At 41.2% G+C, this 19,509-nt stretch overlaps 1 long non-coding RNA gene across 5 annotated transcripts in view; it reads left to right on the plus strand.

The window, feature by feature from the left end:
* The window catches only part of LOC134739739 (uncharacterized), a 79,946-nt gene that overhangs the window by 43,054 nt on the left and 17,383 nt on the right, over nt 1-19,509 (plus strand). For 4 of the 5 annotated variants that reach the window (XR_010126744.1, XR_010126742.1, XR_010126746.1 and 1 more), the window contains 3 exons: nt 2,078-2,162; nt 18,096-18,171; nt 18,740-19,045. This is a non-coding gene — a long non-coding RNA (uncharacterized LOC134739739). The remainder of the gene's footprint in view (nt 1-2,077; nt 2,163-18,095; nt 18,172-18,739; nt 19,046-19,509) is intronic. The other variant, XR_010126745.1, reaches the window with a different exon arrangement.

A 19,509-nucleotide genomic window follows, 5' to 3' on the forward strand; every position in this document is an offset into this window, starting at 1 on the left:
CAAGATTCAAACTCAGGTAGTCTGGCTCCCGGCTCTCCCCCACTACACAATACTCCTTTGATTCCTGTGAGAAAGATGAGGCAAATTTGTGTGGTTCGTCCACTGTCAGGATTCATAAATAGATCCAATGTAGTTTAGAATAAATGAGAAATCTGACAAGTTAAGTTTTATTAGGAGGTAGGGAGGGGGAAGAAATGTGCCCAAAGTGAGGGGAGATAGAATTCTGTACCCATCAAATGTTTGTTTCTTGCATCTTAACATTTGGCTCAAGGCTGTACTTTTCTGTTTGGCAATATGGTATTATTTTGTGTTATTTTATATGAGAGATAGGGTTGCATTCTGTTGCTGAGGCTGGAGTGTTGGGGTATGACCACAGCTCACTGCAGCCTTGAACTCCTGGGATCAAACAATCCTCCCACCTCAGCCTCCCAAAGTGCTGGTATTACAGGCATGAGCCATTGTGACTGGCCTCTGTTTGGCAAAATCTTATGTCACCAACTGATGAACTATAGCATAGGGGAAGCAGTGGAGTAGGGCTTGTGATCTTAACTGTTCTAAAGATTTGGGGGTATATCCATTTTTCAAATGTGAGAATTAGTTCCAAAAGTGTTTATGAGAGGTGATCTTTGAAAATGAAGCTCTGGGCCAGGCGTGGTGGCTCACGCCTGTAATCACAGCACTTTGGGAGGCTGAGGCGGGTGGATCAACTGAGGTCAGGAGTTCAAGACCAGTCTGGCCAACATGGTGAAACCCTGTCTCTACTAAAAATACAAAACATTAGCCGGGTGTGGTGGTGGGCGCCTGTAATCCCAGTTACTCGGGAGGCTGAGGCAGGAGAATCGCTTGAACTCGGGAGGTGGAGATTGCAGTGAGCCAAGACTGCACCATTGCACTCCAGCCTGGGCAACAAGAGTGAAACTCTGTCTCAAAACAAGAAAAAAAAAAGCAAAAAAAAAAAAAAAAGAAAATGAAGTTCTGTGGATAAATATATTCAGGAAATGAGGCATTCCATATTACTCTATGCTCTCTGAAGGCTTTGCATTAAATTTTTTGTTTGTTTTTTAAACCAATTCCCTCAATTTAAATGACCACAATTTTTTTTGACCTATATAAAATCTTTCAGTATTCTAAGGAATTAGTGTTCTGTGGAACATACTTTGGGAAATATTATTCCTCATTTTTACTTGTACAGAAAGGTTGTATTGCGTCTGACATTTTAACGTAGGGAAAAAAGTAAATTATTTTATCTACAATGAATCTCTTCTTTTTCCCAAGATTTTATCTGTGAAGTAGCAGGGAAACAAATGAACTCATGTCATGTGTGATAAACAAAGACCAATATGTTGAGTTTTTGGTTTCTTTTTTGGGATAAATATTTACTCAGTCTCTCAGATGGCCTTCGCCAGCCTTGGCTTTTTGCCCTAAGGTGTGTCAAGGACAGGGCTCCCTGGCTTGTGCTCATCCTGGGATAAAGGCTTGCTGTTTTCTGCTGGTCTTAGGGGCAGTGTCTCTTGGATGACTGAGTGCTGCCGGCCCTGTTATAGACAGTGTACACCTAATGGAACTCTATTTGCTGTCCCTCAGCAGGGCTCCTGGCTGACGTGGCCTCACCTTGCTCCTCTGTGAGCCTGCCACCCTGGTGTCTACCCCCAAGTCTCCTCTGTGAGGTCACTTGTCTGCCCAGCAGGCCCTGTGTCAGGCCCATTGTCTCTCAGCTACAAACATGCAGGAACTGGAGAGATTTGGGAAAACTCAACCTCATAACCTTTCTTTTTTTTGCACATAGTGCATAGCCAAGTAGCTGTGGCTGCATCCCAGGCTGTTGTATTTAGGGAGAAGGGAACAACTTGAAAGGTGCTCATTTTCCAGAGTCTTCCATGAGAAGTAGTTCACTATAGCTCTTATCTTTAACATTTATTTTATTTTCACTTATGTGACACACATCCCCCTGAAATCCAGGGAGGGTAAAAGGGGGACATCAGTTTGATAATTTTCAATCCCTCTTTCTGTTTTCTTCTCATTGTCTCCCAAGCCAGATGCTTATTTTATTTCTCCTTTATCTTTTCTTCTTCTATAGAGTGATCCTGGCTGTTGGTAGGAGTATGAGACACCCCTCCACATTAGCAAACCCTAGATTCTAAATCCATCAGCCTAAGTTGTTGGTAAGTTAATGAAGGGAATAAAGACAAGTAAAACATTCTTCCCCAAGATAACATTCTGGTGAGCAAAGTTTATTGTCTTGCTGCATGTCCAATTTGTATGTAGGGGCAAAAAACAAACTTTCTCTTTGTTCTTTTCCTTACATTTCTTATATAACAAATTTAATCTACCTATTGCCAGATGGATGCTTAATGTAAAGTATGATATACTCAGAAAAGTGAAAGGAACAAAGCACATTTGTAAAATTTGAGATAATTACCTTTAGACCCATATTCTACCATCCTCTCCTAGCTGGCCAATGTTTTTAAATGGTTCTCTGATATTGCTGTTTCTTGATTTTTTTCTTCTCCTGGCTGCTCTTTCTCTAATTTTCAGGCTCATCACCCTTTGTGCCTCTATGAAATATTGCTCCTTTCAAAAGTTCCATTTGCAGGCCATTGTTCCTCTCATTCTCTATACTGAATAATCTTAACCATACTAATTATTTTAATTGCTAAGCATGCCCTGATTTTCCAAATCTATATTCTAACCCTGAACCTTGTATCTGGTTAATCTGTAGGTGCCTTAAAGTCAACACACTGAATCCATTCACCAGTGAATGCTTTCTTCTCTTGTGTGTGCCATCTCATTTAATGGTGGGAGAATTCAACCAGTTCCACACTGACACCTTAGACTCCTTCTTTCCCCAGAACCCCCAACATTGGCCTCCTACCTTCTCATTTCCAAACCTCCCAATCCAAATCACTACCAATTCCTCTCCATGCCCTTCTTTCTACCCTCGCTGTAAATACCCTAGGCCAGGTTCTCATTATTTCTTACATGGACTATTCTAGTAACTTGCTGAAGAATCTTTTTGCTCCTTATTCCCCCATATGATAGCAATCTACCTCCATGTTGCTGCCAGAATGCTCTTTTAAAATCCTATGGGCCCCATCCCTACCCTCATTTTATCCTGTCTCACATCTAGCTACTTCCCATAAACTTGTTTTCCTCCAGTCATTCTTCTGGTAGTTCTTAGAATGCTTCCTGCTCTCTTATGCCTTGCTATTTTTACACAGGTGATTTATTCTTTTGGGTCACCTTTCTTTCCCTTATCCATTGAGCTAATTCTGAATTATGCTTTATAAATTATTTCCTGCTACCTTTACCAGGAAGCCATCCCTTTAAATCCCAGCCTGAATAAGGCAGTATTTCTCTGTGCTCCTTCATGCATACCTTTAATTCACATGCTCTTGTGGAGCCATCATATTATATTTTAATGTTTAGCTCAACATTATTTATTTAATGTTTATCTCAACCTTCTTCTTTTACTCTATTTGGGAATGGTAACTGTATCTTTCTTGCCAATTTCTTTGTCCCTACTGCCTAGTTAAAGCCAGATACCCAGTAAGCTTTCAGTAAATATTTTTTTTCTGAATGAATGTAAGAGGTTAAATAGAATAAGGATGGATAAAAGGTCATTGGATTTGGCTTTATGAAGGTCTCTGCTGATCTTGGGGAGAAGAGGTTTAGTAAGTATATTTAACTTTCACAGTCTGGGCACTGAGAGGCTTGAAGGTAAGGCTGCATGCTTGAACACCAACCTCACCTCTCCATGCAATACTTCAAAATAGAAAGAAAAGCTGTTAAGAGCTTCTGAAAGTGAATTGTGGAGCAATTAAAGTGACAGAAAGATATGAGTGATTTGGGTGAGCATGCTTTTAGCCATGAAAAAGCAGCCAAATGCATCTGCTTCAATAAAATTCAGAGCAAAACCTTTGTAATCAGTCTGAAAACACCCAAGGCTTGCTTTCTTTTCTAAGGAAAGTAAAATGATTTGGCAGCTGGATGCTTCATCATGAGAACAGTACTTAATCTTTCACTTTTTGAGTTATGTTAAAAAAATATAGGTATAAAGCCACAGTTCTTTCCTTCATGACAGGCTTATCCCCAAAACCTTGGGGGCACACAATGGGGTAGCAGATGAAGGTCCTGGCAGCAACCCTCACCCTGCCAGGTTTCTGTGTAAGTCCCCAGACCCCTCATTTCAACATCTCCACTTACTCTTCTAACAGACCGCCAGGGCCCCAGCTGCTCAGTTAGACCAGGGGAAAGGCTGTCAACAACCACATAACTAATTTCAGCCAGAATGTGAGAACCCTAGGCAGGTCATACCACAGTGATTAGGAGCCAAAAAATAATCATGGAATAATAATGGAATGACTCTCCATCCCCAGTCACTCAGGTGGACAGGAGGCTGGGTTAGGGCTGCCGGAGACCTTGAAAGTGTTTTGACATATATAGATCAGGTGAAGGATATACTTAACTCAGCAAGGTGCATTTCAAAAATTGTGCTCAAAGTTGAAATTGGAAGCCCTAGATAGTAGGAACCAGAGATGACTTGAATTAATAAGGGTAGGAGGGAGCAGGGAGAAGTGCGGGGTATATGGTAACTGTATTTGTTAAGGTTCTGTAGAGAAACAGAATCAATAGGAGATATGTTTATCTATATCTTCTATTGGTTATACATACATACACACACATACTATATATATAAATATAATATATATAAATATAATATATATAAATATAATATATGTATAAATATAATATATAAATATAATATATATAAATATATATAAATATAATATATATAAATATATATAAATATAATATATATAAATATATATAAATATAATATATATAAATATAATATATATAAAAGTATATATATAAATATAATATATAAATATAATATATATAAGTATATATAAATATAATATATAAATATAATATATAAGTATATATATCAATATAATATATATAAGTATATATATAAATATAATATATATAAGTATATATAAAAATATAATATATATAAATATATATATATATTTATTTATTTATTTTAAAGAATTAGCTAATGTGATTGAGGAGCTAGCAAGTCCAAAGTCTATAGAGCGGGCCAGCAGGTTAGAGGCAGTCAGGGTTTTTATGTTGTCGTCTTGAGGCAGAATTTCTTCTTTGAGAAACCTCAGTCTGTTTTCTCTTAAGGCCTTCAGCTGATTGGATGAGGCTCACTCACACTATGGGAAGATAATCTGCTTCACTTAGAGTCTGCTGATTTTAATGTTAATCACATCTAAAACATACCTTCACAGCAATATGTAGACTAGTGTTTGACAAAATGATTGGGCACCATAGCCTAGCCAAGATGACACATAAAATTAACCACCATTGGCACCAAAAGAGGGACAGTGAAAGCCCACATGAAGAGGAAGAGCTAGGCCAGGAGCCTAAGAGGAGCCATAGACAAACTCAGTGTCTGTGATGGGAAGTAAACAGCTATGTCTGGTTGGTCAGGGCAGGGAAATCACAAGATACAAGTTGTACTGATGCTGAGCTTGACCCCATCATGCCTTTTTAGATTTAGCTTAGTTCACTGGGTGATGGTAAAGATAATAGATCAAAACTCCCAAGGCTTCCCACTGCAGGTCTTGCTCAAGCGGGCAGAGGCTAGGATTTTGTTTCCCTTATTTCTCCAGCAAAATATACTTGTCCTGTGTCTCATTTTATTAGAATGTTACTGAATGCCTAGCATAGCCAAGTGTTAGTAGTCTAAGTAGTTTAAGACAGCAAATACCAACCTTTTGTTAATAAAAATATAAGCTCCTTCAATTGAAAACAGATGAGAAAATTCATGCCAGAGTCTAAGTACTTCTGCAGTATCTGTTAGTTTGAAAAGTATGTCCTTCACAACATTTTGGAGTATCCTCATTGTCCTCTCCAGTGACATGTTTTCTTTTTGTGCTGTGCTAGCTACTTACTTACTGTTTCTTAACATATCCTTGGCTTCATGATGCCAGGCTGAATCTGCAAACTAAATTTTCAGGACTCCTTTGTAGCTCTACTGGGAGGAGTTGGCAGGAGATTCAAAAACAGGAGGAAGAGAGAAGGCATGCTCCTCCTGTTCCCAGGTTTTGTAAGCATCTCAACAGCAGTAGCTACAGAAGCCACAGACAACTCCAGCTCTTGCATTTTTTGGTATGCTAAGCAGCAGCTGCAAGGCACTCCCCTCAAAGGCCTAAGCACCAGATGTGCAGTATTTCCTCAACATACTTGAAAAACAGCCCCAAAGAAGCCCTGATTTAGAGATCTGAGTGCCTTTGTAAGACACATGCATCCCCTCCCACAAAAACTCAAAAATTAGATGGGCAGTGCCATCTCTAATCTTTGAGTACCAGTTGTTCAAGGAGCCCAGTCAGGTCCAAGCACCAGATTAGCAGTGCTTTCCTCTATGTTCTGAAAGCCTAACATGTGGTGCCTTCCTTAGGAGTCCAAGCACTGAATTGCAGTGTCCCATCAGAGGTCCAAGTGTCAGCCATGTGGGGCCCACCCAGGTCCACAGGGGTGTACATGAGTTTGGAGCACCTCTTGTATGGTCAGAACCTCAGCTGCACAGCACCACCTCTTTTGCTCTATGTTTTCTCTTCTGTTCTCTAAGCTCTAGGGGTGGTGGTTGCCTTCTAGAGTTACCCAAAACTCTAATTTTTGTTCTATTAGCTTTGAGTTCAAAAGCCTATTAAACAACTTCCTGTATTAAACTTCTTGCATTTGAAATATCAATTTTACATCCTGGACCCTGAGCTGTGCATGTATCTTAGCTTTCCCAAAGCCAAGGTAGCTGAAACATACTAAGATTGTTGTCTTCAGGTTAGATTGTCACTGTGGAAGTGCAGGAGTGAAAGACTACTGATAAGTGTTTTTGTTTTTTTAAAGTATTCTTTCCAAGGCCAAAGCAGAGACAAAAATGTCGAGCTTTAAGACTTTGAATTTTGGTTTCTCAAATGCAGAGGTCTTGGGACACAAATTTTTTCTCATAAACAATAAGTATTTTCTGTCTCCCTCTCTGACTATATAAATATTCTTGAGTTAGGAGTTTTTCCTGCTGATGGGTTTGTGGTCTTGCTAACTTCGAAGAATGAAGCTGCGGACCTTCACAGTGAGTGTTACAGCTCCAAAAGAGTCTACGGACCAGGAGAGTGAGCAGCAGCACAGTTTATTGAACAAAGTGAAAGGAAAGCTTCCACATGGTGGAAGGGGAGCTGGAAGGGTTGCTGTCGCTGGCTTGGGTGGCTAGGGCTTATATCCCTGTGTTACGCCCTCCGCTTTCTTTCTTTTTGTCCAGAGAGTGGTTCTTTTTCAATCCTCCCTTGGAGTGGTTAATTTTGAATCCTTCACTCGATTGGTTAAGAACTCAAAACCCTGAGTCACAAGGGTCTTTTGCAAAAGTCCCCAAACTGGCCCAGGAAGTCCCGCCAACTCCACCCCTCAGTCCTCCCTCTCAACAGGGGAGCCCAACTGCTGTTGGGGTGTGAGACAATGACCACTCTAACTGCTTCCTGCTGAATAGGGGCATAGAAGGGGCCCTGCACCTGAGGTTTCCTCATGAGAGGTGGTTTGGGTGTCAACGTCCGGGTATGGGCTGGCAGGCTGGTCTAGAGGTCCTTGATAATAGGTGCTGGTTGAAGTCATCTGAGGTTCCATCTGCAGTACCATTTGTAGTTTCATTGATTCTATTCGGGAAGAAATGGATGAGGGAATTGAAAAGACTTGGGCCAAAGGTTACTCCTAGAATAATCATAAGGAGGGGACCTAAGAATGGAAGAAGCCAGGGGAGAACATGCTGTGAGAACCATGAGGTAGCTTCAGTTGTCCCACTGTGTAGTCTGCTGGCTCTATCCTGAAGTCATTTAATTCCATCTCTGACTACTTGATTTATTGACATAAAAACAAGATTCCTCGTTCAGAAAAAGGCATGTTCTTCCCCTTTCAGCAGTGAGGAGATCTAGTGCTTGCCGGTTCTGGAGAACCACGGCTCCTAATGAGTTATTTGGTCCTGGATTTGAATAAGTTGGACAGAGATTTCATCTAGGCTTTCTCTTAATTCTTTAGAGAGTGTTAAGGACACTGTGAGTCCAGTGGTTCCAGTTCCTAGGGTGGTAGTAAATCCTAAACCAGCTGATAGAGGAAGTAGTGAGATTGCTCTTGGCTGAAGCTTAGCATGAATGGGCACAGCTACTGCCTCTTCTGAAAAGGAATAAGTCACAGGAGGTACTATGTAAGCTAAAGTACAAGTTCCCATCCAGTTGGTGGGGAGGCAAATATAGAAGGATCTTCCACACACAGAGAAAACTCCTTGCTGGGGTTCTATACACCCCTGTAGCTGAAAATCTAATAAGGGCTGAGGTCAGTCTGCATTAATTTCTCATTCCCATGATTTGAGGCTTCGGGACTAATGAGCCACTCCTAGTGGTTGGAGCTGAATAGAATTTGCCAAGGACAAATTATGGGGTTCCTCTAAGGCAAACTGGTGGCTAGCTGCATTAAGAAAAACTCGTGCTCCAGGGACAGGAAGCAGGGAGCAATGGGGTCTCTTGGCTCTTTGGAGGCTCTTTTATTTGTTCCCTTTTGGGCTGTAGAGGCCAGAGAGGCTTCAGCATTACTAGGAGGAGCTGTGGGGAGGCCTGGGTATGGGAGTAGACTTTGAGGACTCCTTGTGGGGTGCAGGTTACATGTCTTACACAATCATGGGTTACCCCTTAATGAGAAGAAGGTCTGAACATAATGGTACCTCACTCCACTTGCCTTCTCGTTCACAAAAAAGATCTAGTTGCAGGATGGTATTATAGTTTATACTTCCCTCAGGTGGCCATTGTTCTCCTCCTGGAAGAGGATATTGTGGTCAGGCAGTGCTGCAGAAAAATATGAGCCGCTTCTTTTTCAATGTCTGGGGACCAAATTGGTCCCAGTTATTCAGAATACACCTCAGGGGCGACTTTGCTTTGGAGGCAACGTCTCCCGTCTGAAAGGAGAGCATAGGGATGCCCACATCCCTAGTCATTCCCTGTGGACACTGATTCTAGGGAGTCCCATACTGTTTTAGTGTCCTTTTTCCAGGGTGCGCAATCACTCATGGAACGCTGCTTATCAGATTTAATTGTGCTTACCAACGTAGCAGTTTCAACTACACTCTTTTCCCTCTCTTAGCCACAAAGAAGGAGGCCAGGCTGCTGAGTTTAGTGGCCTCTTACCAGCACGCCTGAAACAGTTTTTTTTCCTGTGAGTGGGTTCTAAGTCCAGGGTGTATTCTTAGGTGGTTGATGAGGCTCCCGTTAGCATATTTCTGAGCTTGAAACTGCCCCAGTAAGATAAACTCCTTAAAGATTGTACATAGACATAGCAATTTTAAGGTGGGGGGCAACAGGGCATTGGGCCAAGGTTGAAATAGCATCTCATGTACTAAGGCCTTTTGTCCCCGATTTCCATCATAAGAATATGACTTTTGATCTCCCAGTCAATGGTCTATTATATTACTTAACTCCCACAAGAATGAGTGGTACCCCAAGTAGAAGAGCTCCATAGTTCGGACTGCTGATCACAAACAAGAAAGATGATAAGTGAAACGGTTCCCAGTGAGGTGGAGATGACAAAAAGAGAAATGGCCTAAGTCTTCCAGTAACCATTGGCACACACTATATTGTCCTGGGTGTTGCCTCGGGTGCTGAATATGAGGAACAGTTCCTGTATATTTGTACTGTTGCCCATCTACATAAGAATAAGCCATGGGATACCAGAAACATGGATCTGAGGGTTGCCATCCTAATTGTTTTAGATTCCTAATCCAGAGAGTTTTCATCCCAGAGGTAGAGAAAATCCTGGAAGACAGGGTCTCAAGAAAGTCTTCCCTACAGACATTTGGACCCAGGAGGCATGGGTCTAGAAGGGTGGGTGAAGAACGTTTGGGAGGCTTTTTAACAAAGGTTTCACACAGCACCATGATCTCGACCGGGTGGTACCGGGATCTCAGGGCTACTGTTTTCCACCCTTGGCTGGCCCTCGGTTCAACCAGAAAATGCAGAGAAAGTGAGAACTCATTCCAGGCAAACCAACACTCCTGACTCAGAAGGGTCGGGGGGTTGTTAGAGAGCCCTTTCCCAGAAAGCCTTCCACCTGTGTCTTTAGTCCGGCGACCACACTTGTTGCTTTTAAATGGCAGACAGGTGCCTGGTGTTCACCCCCAGTTCTAAAGAAAAATAGAGCAGAGTAGCAAGTGAAAGAATTCCGATGTTACTCACCACTTTGGAAATCCCAGGCAAGCCCCCTTGATGAGTCAGGAGTTTTTCCTGCTGATGGGTTCGTGGTCTCACTAACTTCAAAGAATGAAGCTACGGACCTTGGCGGTGAATGTTACAGCTCAAAAAGAGTCCACAGACCAGGAGAGTGAGCAGCAGCACAGTTTATTAAACAAAGTGAAAGGAAAGCCTCCACATGGTGGAAGGGGACCTGGAAGGGTTGCTGTTGCTGGCTCGGGTGGCTAAGGCTTATGTCCCTGTCTTACCTCCTCCCCTTTCTTTTTGTCCAGAGAGAGTAGTTCTTTTTCAGTCCTCCCTTGGAGTGGTTAATTTTGAATCCTTCACTCGATTGGTTAAGAACTCAAAACACTGAGTCACAGGAATCTTTTACAAAAGTCCCTAAACTGGCCAAGGAAGTCCTGCCAACTCCACCCCTCATTCTGAAAGGTAGGAAGGAGGCAAAAACTGTAGGAGAGAAAAGCAAGATACTTAGAAACTTTTGAAGGTTTCTGAAATGGAGGCTATGTTTCTTGCCCCTCCCCATCAGATTCACACCAAGGAGGGATAACAGAGCCATCAATAGGTGTGAGAGTCTGAGAACAGTAGGGAGGTTTTTCTTCCTCTTTCCTAAAACCATGACATTGCAGTTCCTGTTACCACCTTGGTGTGGGGGCAAGAAAGTAGAGATAATCACTGCACATAGTAGACAAAGAGAGCTTCAGTATGAGGAACTGAGGGGGCCCTAGCCCATTGTGTCGAGTTTTCTGCCTCTCCAGGCTGAGAAAGAGAGATGGCCAACTTAGAGTGGTTTAGAGTTGTGATGAGTGATGATTTTGGTGGAAATAAAGCAGAGTATATAACCAGAGTCTGGCAAAGAGTGTGGACACTTCTATAGATGCCAGTGTAGATAAAAGACAACATCTGAGAACCACAGGGTGCTAATGTGGAAAACAAGTATAGTCTGGACAGAGAATCCAGAACACACAAATGCCTCTTCCTCATGTCATGATGCTAGGTAATGCCTGCCTCAGGAGCTTAGAAAATGCTAAAGGGAAAAAATGGTGATGGGAAAGTTCTATGCCTATTTATTTATTTATTTTTTTGAGATGGAGTCTCACTCTTTTGCCCAGGCTGGAGTGCAATGGCGTGATCTTGGCTCACTGCAATCTCTGCCTCCTAGGTTCAAGCAATTCTCCTGCCTCAGCCTCACATGTATCTGGGATTATAGGTGCATGCCACCATGCCCAGCTGATTTTTTGTATTTTTAGTAGAGACAGGGTTTCACCACATTAGCCAGGATGGTCTCGATCTCCTGACCTCATGATCTGCCAGCCTTGGCCTCCTAAATGTTAGGATTACAGGTGTGAGCCACTGCACCCAGTCCTATGCCTATTTTTTAAACTAAGTTTTTTGAATTTTAACTAAAATACCCAATTTAGCAAGTTTGCCTAAGATTATATTACCTCTCATAGGAAGAAGAAAATTATATTGTTACAAGAGAATAAATATGTGCTTTTTGCATAGCTGAACATATGGACATTTATCCTAATACATATGTTCAGACTGTCCCTCTTTTCAAGAAAGTGCTGGTGTAAAACATATTTAATCAGGAGATACTTTTTTGTACTAGAGAGAATAGCTTTGTGTCTGGGAGGAACAGAAATGTTTTCTTTCTTGCAATACAAATCAGAACAAAGAAATAATGACGAGGAGTCTGAGTTTTTTCCTCAGAAACAAAGAAACAACTTGAGGCATCTAATATAATCTAGGAAACCCAAATGACAAAACAAAAGCTACTTCTGAGTTACTTTTAAAAGTCGTAAGGAACCTTTTCTCCCCCAAGATTAGAGGCTTTTAGTGTGCCTTAGCCAGTTGAAAAGAGCAAGATAATACAGAAAGATAAACTGTGAGGAAGATAATACATAAACTGTGAGCTTTAATTCAAGATGAAAATGGGAATGCACTGGAATTGTGAAAGACACTCCATCTGGAACACTTACTCTTCTGGATTAGGAGTGTAGGCAACGTCCCATCCCCATGCAAGAACCTGGGGCCAAGGAGGTTTAACAGATTCATGCCTAGGCACACCTCTGGGTGCTTAGCAGCTGCTCACAAGATTCTCTCCTGGCACTGGTGCTTATGCCTGTCATCTGGGGACCTGTATGTGGACTGCCCCAGTTCAGTCTCACCCATCTTTGTCCCCACCACCCTAGGGCTGAGCAGGGAGCTCAGACCACTCTGCACTCCATGGATCAGCCCATTGCCTGAGGTAACAGAGAGCCTCTCCCAGTAAACAAGGATCAAGTATTTACCCAGCCACTATGGCTACAGCTCACTCTTATTTATAAGCACCATCTACAGCCCAGCAGGTCCACTACACAGCCCAGTATAAAACCTGCCATTAGAAGTGCATAGGGCTGCAAAAGCAAAGCCAAAAGATCCTACCCAGCATTCTCTACAGTCATATTCACTAGAGAGCAGGGCAGGGGGCAGGGATGGAAAGGAAAAGAGAAACTCCCGAATAATATTATAGGAAAAAGAAAGGAAAGGAAAAAATCCTGCCTATGAAAATAAATACAAAAGTTAGAAGGTACAACATCTCCAGATGAGAAGGAACCAGCACAAGAATTCTGGTACTACAAAAAATCTGAATGTGCTGATACCACCAAAGGACTGCACTGGCTCTCCTAACCAAAATGGAAACTCAGAAATGACAGATAAAGAATTCAAAGAAACGACTGTGTGAACCCAGGAAATCTGAGACAGATCTCAGTTAATTTAGAAAGTTTGTTTTGCCAAGGATGAGGACGTGCCTGTGACACAGCCTCTGGAAGTCCTGATGACATGTGCCCAAGGTGCCCTGATGACATGTGCACAGCTTGGTTTTATATATTTTAGGGAGACATGAGACCTCAATCAATATGTAAGAAGTAGATTAGTTCTATCTAGAAAGGCGGAGACAGCTCAAAGCAAGGACCCCACCCCCCCACCCCCTGGGGGATTCCAGGTCACAGGTTGGTGAGAGACAGATGGTTGCATTTTTTTGAGTTTCTGATAAGTCTTTCCAAAGGAGGTAATCAGAATATGCATCTATCTCTGTGAGCAAAAGGGATGACTTTGAATAAAATGGGAGGCAGATTTGCCCTGAGTGGTTCCCAGATTGAAGGGGCTCAAGATATTTTCCTTTCACAACTGCAAGGAAGGTTCAATGAGCTCTGAGACAAAATAAATACAAAGAAATTTCTAAAGCACTCCAGGAAATGTAGGGAGAGATAAGCATACTGAAAAGAATAAATCAGAGCTGCTGGAATTGATAAACCTACTTAAGGACTTTCAAAATACAATTGAAACCTATAGTAATAGACTGGACCAAGCAGAAGAAAGAATTGCAGAGCTTGAAGACTAGTCTTTCAAACTCTAGCCCGGTCAGACAAAAATAAAGCAAAGGGAATTTTAAAAAATGAACAATTTTTGACAAATATGGGATTATGTAAAGCAAGGAAACCTATAAGTTTAGGCATTCCTGAGAGAGAAAGAGAAAAAGTAAACAACCTGGAAAACATATTTGAGGGAATAATTCATGAAAATTTCTCAAATCTTACTAGAGAGGTAGACATCCAGAGAACACCTGTGAGATACTGTATAAAACAAACATCACCAAGGCATGGAGTCACCAGACTGTCCAAGGTCAATGCTCAATAAAAAAATCTTAAAGCCAGTTAAAGAAACATGTCATATAACCTAAAAAGGGAGCCTAATTAGTCTAAGAGCAGACTTCTCAGCAGAAAAATTACAAGCCAGGAAAGATTGGGGGCCTATTTTAAGCATTCATTAAAAAAAGAAATTCCAACCAAGAATTTCATATTTCACCAAACAAAGCTTCATAAGTAGAGGAGAAATAACATCCTATCCAGACAAGCAAGCACTAAGAGAATTTTCTTAATCACTAGACCAGACTTAGAAGAGATGCTTAAGAGAATTCTAAACATGGAAACAAAGCAAAGATATCTGCAACCACAAAAACACTCGTACATAGTCCATATATGCTACAAAGCAACCACACAATAGAAATTACAAAGCAGCCAGCTAACAACTTCATGATAGGATCAAAAGGTCACGTATAAATATTAATCCTGAATCTAAATGAATCTTGAATCTTGAATATAAATGTTCTAAATGCCCCACTTAAATTGCAGAATGGCAAGGTGGCTAAAAAAAGACCTATCAGTCTGCTGTCTTCAAGACACCCATTTCACACTTAACAATACCTATAGGCTCAAAGTAAAGGGAGAAAGATCAACTCCACAAATGGAAAACAAATAAGAGCAGGGGTCACTATTCTTATATCAGATTAAACAGACTTTAAACCAACAAAAGTAAAAAAAGGATAAATTGAAACCAATAAAGGGTTCAATTCAACAAGAAGACTTAACTATTCTAAATATATCTGCACCTAACATGGGTGCACCCAGATGCATAAAACAAGTACTTACAGACCTATGGAAAGACATAGACAGCCACAAAATAGTAGTAGGGAACTTCAAAACCCCACAAACAACACTAGACAGATCATAGAGGCAGAAAACTGACAAAAAATTCTGGGCTTTAACTTGACATGTGACCAGGTAGACCTAATAGACATCTACAGAACACTCTACCCATCAGCCACAGAATATACATTCTTGTCTCCACATGGAACTCGAAGATCAAACACATGCACAGATATAGAGCAAACGTCAATATATTTTTAAGAATGAAAATCATACTAAGCACACTCTCAGTAAAAGTGAAATAAAAACAGTAATTAATACCAAGAAGATCTCTCAAAACAGCAAAATTACATGGAAATTAAACAACTTGCTCCTAAATGACTTTTGGGTAAACAACATTAACACAGAAATCAAAAAAATCTGTGAAATAAATGAAAACAGAGGCACAATGTACCAAAATCTCTGGGATGCAACAGAAGCAGGGTTAAGAGGAAAGCGTATAGTGCTAAAGACCTACCTCCAAGTGTTAGCAAGATCTCAAATTAATGATCTAACACCACATCTAGAGAAACTCAAAAGATAAGAACAAACTAACCCCAAAGTTAGCAAAAGAAAAGAAAAAACTATGATCAAAGCAGAACTGAACAAAATTCAGTGCACAGTGGTCTGAGTTCCCTGCTCAGTCCCCGGGTGGTGGGGACAAAAATGGGTGGGATTGAACTGGGGTAGTCCACCTACAGGTCCCCAAATAACAGGCATGACAACAGTACCAGGGGAGAATCTAGTGAGCAGCTGCTAAGTACCCAGAGGTGTGCCTAGGCATGAATCTGTTAAATCTCCTTGGCTCCAGGTTCTTGCATGGGGCTGGGAGGTTGCCTACACTCCTAACCCAAGAGAGTGAGTGTTCCAGATGCCTGGAGATCTGCTTGGACATGGAGCAGGGAGAGTTTCCTATATCACAGTTTTGACAGGAATATTTGGGCAATTCAGGCTGCTATTGCAGGCTAGTGTGTGCTCTGAATGCCTAGAGATTTGCTGTGGCTTGTGGGGAGGGTCCCACTGCACCAAGATCTCTGCACGATTGAGTGGACTGACTTAGGGTGTTAATCCAAGTAGACAGTTGCTCTGAATACCTGGAGATCTGCCTGAGTGTGTAGCTGAGAGCCTCCTTCCCCCTCATACCTGGATCTCTGCACAAGAAATGGTGATGCAGCTTATGCTGCTGATTAAGGTGAACTGGTGCTTCGAATGCCTGGAGATCTGCCTGGGTTTGGCACAGAGAGGGCCTCACTGCACCAGGATCTATGTTCAGAATGTGTGGAGTGGCTCAGGCCACTGAGCCAGATGAGTAGGTACTGTGAATGCCTGGAGATCTGCTTGAGCGTGAATCTGAGACGGCCTCCTTGCACTGGGATCTCTGCACGGGAAGTGTAGGGCAGCTCAGGCTAGTGATTCAGGTGACTAGGTACTCCAAATCCCTGGATATCTGAATGTGCATGGAGTGAGAAGGACCCATGGTACCTCAATCTACATATGGGAAGGTTGACATGGCTCAGGCTGCTGAACTAGGCACATGAGTGCTCCAGATTCCTGGTGATCTGTCTGGTAAAGGGGCAGAGAGGATGTTGCTGTACCCTGATCTATTTCCATAAACTGTGGGGCAACTCAGGCTTCTAGTCCAGGCAAACATGTGCTTTAAATGCCTGGATTTCTGCCTGGGATGGATTAGAGAGGGTCCTGCTGCACCACAATTTCTGGTGAGCAGTATGGGGCACCCAGCAATGTCACATACAGACCAGTTCCAGGACAGCAAGCTAGCCTTGGCTGAAATCTTACTGCTCAAAAGAATCTGCAATGCTAGCTGCTCTCCTCCTGCCCCAGGCTTGCAACAGGTGAAAACAAATTTCCAGCTCCTACTGCTGAGACTCTTTCCATAGTTCTGTCTGTGGTGGCTCCTGCCCCACTCTTGAGCAGGTGCTTCTGTCTCTGGCCTGAGACTAAAATGCCTGCATGGCCATGCTGCCAGGTTGCTAAAGAATGGCTAAATTTATATGCACTCATATTAAAAATGGCAACCTGCACTTGGTCCTGGGTCCGAGGAAATGTCTACACCTTTTCCCAGTGTCTTTTCTTCATGATGTCTCCAAGCCTCTCCCCAAGTTAACTCAAGGGCTAGGGAAAATCAAAGTGCTCTACCTTGGCATGGGTTGCTCTGATCACCAGTAGAGAGGTGAATGAATCACAGAGGGAAGCTCTCTGCCTCTCTTACATACTTGGACTTTACTCATTTTTATCAGATGGACACTGTTGCATTGGTTGGTTGTCAGCTTTATCCTCACTGGGATCTGTGTTGTCCTTCATGATTCAGTGGATTCTCATTTTACTTCTTGGATTAAAGCTTGATAGAGTTGATCTTTATACACTATCTTGCTATTTTCAAGTGGCCGAGACATGCTAAAAGCCTCTAATCTGCCATGCTAATTAAAAAATTGACATCTTTTTTAATGTAGTTGTTTATTGTTACTATCTTCCCTCAGAACTGCTTTCATTGCATCTTATAAGTTTTGGTATGTTGTGTTTCTTAATGTATTTTTTATTTTCCTTTTTGAATTGCTACTTTGATTCATGATTTTTTATGAGCATGTCATTTAATTTCCACATACTTGTGAATTTTCCTTCTGTTATTGATTTCTAGTTTCATAACATTGTGGTCAGAAAAGATACTTGATTATGATTTCAGTGTTCTTAAGTATTTTGGGACTTATTTTCTGGCCTAATATATAATATATCCTGGAGAATGTTTCCTGTGTGCTTGAAAAGAATGTGTGTTCTGTTGCTGTTAGATGGAATGTTCTTTATGTCTGTTAGGTCTGTTTAGAATATAGTTCAAGTCCAGTGTTCTCTTATTGATTTTCTCTTTAGATGATCTGCCCATTGTTGTGGGGCATTAAAGTCCTCAACTGTTACTGTACTGCTGTTCATTTCTCCCATCAGCCCTGTTAATATTTTAAAAATATACTAATTTCTCCAATGTTGGGTGCATATATATTTACACTTATTGTGTCCTATTGATGTGTTGTCCTCTTTATCATGATATAATAACATTTTTTAATCTCTTGTTACAGTTTTTGACTTAAAATCTATTTTGTTAGGTATAAGTATAGATACCCCTGCTATGCTTTTGCTTTCCATTTTCATAGAATATCTTCTCCTCTCCCTTCACTTTAAGTGTTTGCATATGTATCAGGCTGTTCTTGTATTACTATAAAGAAATACCTGAGACTGGTTAATTTTTGAAAAAAGAGATTTAATTGGTTCACTGTTCTTGCAGGCTATACAAGCATGATGACAGTACCTGCTTGGCTTCTGGTGAGCTTTTACTCATGGCAGAGAGCAAAGTGGAAACAGTAAGTCACAAAGTGAAAGCAGGAGCAAGGAAGGGGGAAGTGCCACACTTTTAAACAACCAAATCACTTGAGAGCTCATTTACTGTCATAAGGACAGCACCAACTCATGAGAGATCCTCCCCTACAATCCAAACACCTTCCACCAGCCTCATCTCCAACATTGGGGATTACATTTCAACATGAGATTTGGGCAGGGACAAATATCTAAGCTCTATCATTCTGCCTCTGGCACCCCCAAATCTCATGTCCCTCTCCCATTGCAAAATAAAATCACGCCTTCCTAATTGTTCCCCAGGTCTTAACTTATTCCAGCATCAATTCAAAAGCCCAAAGTCCAAAGTATGCTCAGATATCACAATTTCCTTCTGCCTATGAGCCTATAAAATAAAAAACAAATTATTTATTTTCAAGATACAATAGGAATACAGGCATTGTATAAACATTCCTGTTCCAAAAGTGAGAAAAGAAAGGGGCTACAGGCCCCATTCAAGTTCAAAACCCAGCAGGGCAGTTGTTACATCTTAAAAGCTCCAAAATAATCTCCATTGACTCCCTTTCCCATATCAAGGGCACTTCTGCAAGTCTCAGAGTCTAAAGGCTGAAAAACCTGGAGTCTGATGTCCAAGGGCAGGAGGAGACGAAGCAAGCAACTGACATGGAAAGAAAGAGGGAGCCAGAAGACTCAGCAAGCAAGCCTACCCCCATGCCTTCTTCCACCTGGGTCTTCCTCTTCCAGTCCACTGACCCAAATGTGAATTTCCTTTGGCAACATCCTAACAGACACACCCCGAAACAATACTTTACCAGCCATCTAGGAATCCTTTAATCCAGTCAAGATGACAACTAATGTTAACCATCACAGCATTTTCTAAAGGTAATGTGAGTCTCTTGTAGACATAATGCTATGTTTTTTGATTTGTAAATTTTAATCCATTTTCATCTATAGCAATTATTGGTAGGTAAGAATTCACTATTGCCATTTTATTAATTATTTTCTGATTGTTTTATAGATCCTTAACTCCTTTCTTTCTCTCTTGTTGCCTTCTTCTCTGATTTGATGATTTTTCTGTAGTGGTTTGCTTTGATTCCCTTGTCTTCTATGTATCAACTATGGGTTTTTGTTTTGTGTTTATGATGAGGCATACATAAAACATCTCATAGTTTTACAAGCCTGTTTTAAGTTAACAACAACTTAACTTTAGCATACAAAAGCTGGGCACTTTTACTATCCCTCTCACATTTTATGTTTTTGATATCACAATTCACATCATTTTATATTGTGTATCATTGACAAATTATTATAGCTATAGTTATTTTTAATACTTTTGTCTTTTTTTT

The sequence above is a fragment of the Pongo pygmaeus genome, chromosome 5 (genome assembly GCF_028885625.2).
Source record: "Pongo pygmaeus isolate AG05252 chromosome 5, NHGRI_mPonPyg2-v2.0_pri, whole genome shotgun sequence".
In the NCBI taxonomy this organism is placed as follows: domain Eukaryota; kingdom Metazoa; phylum Chordata; class Mammalia; order Primates; family Hominidae; genus Pongo; species Pongo pygmaeus.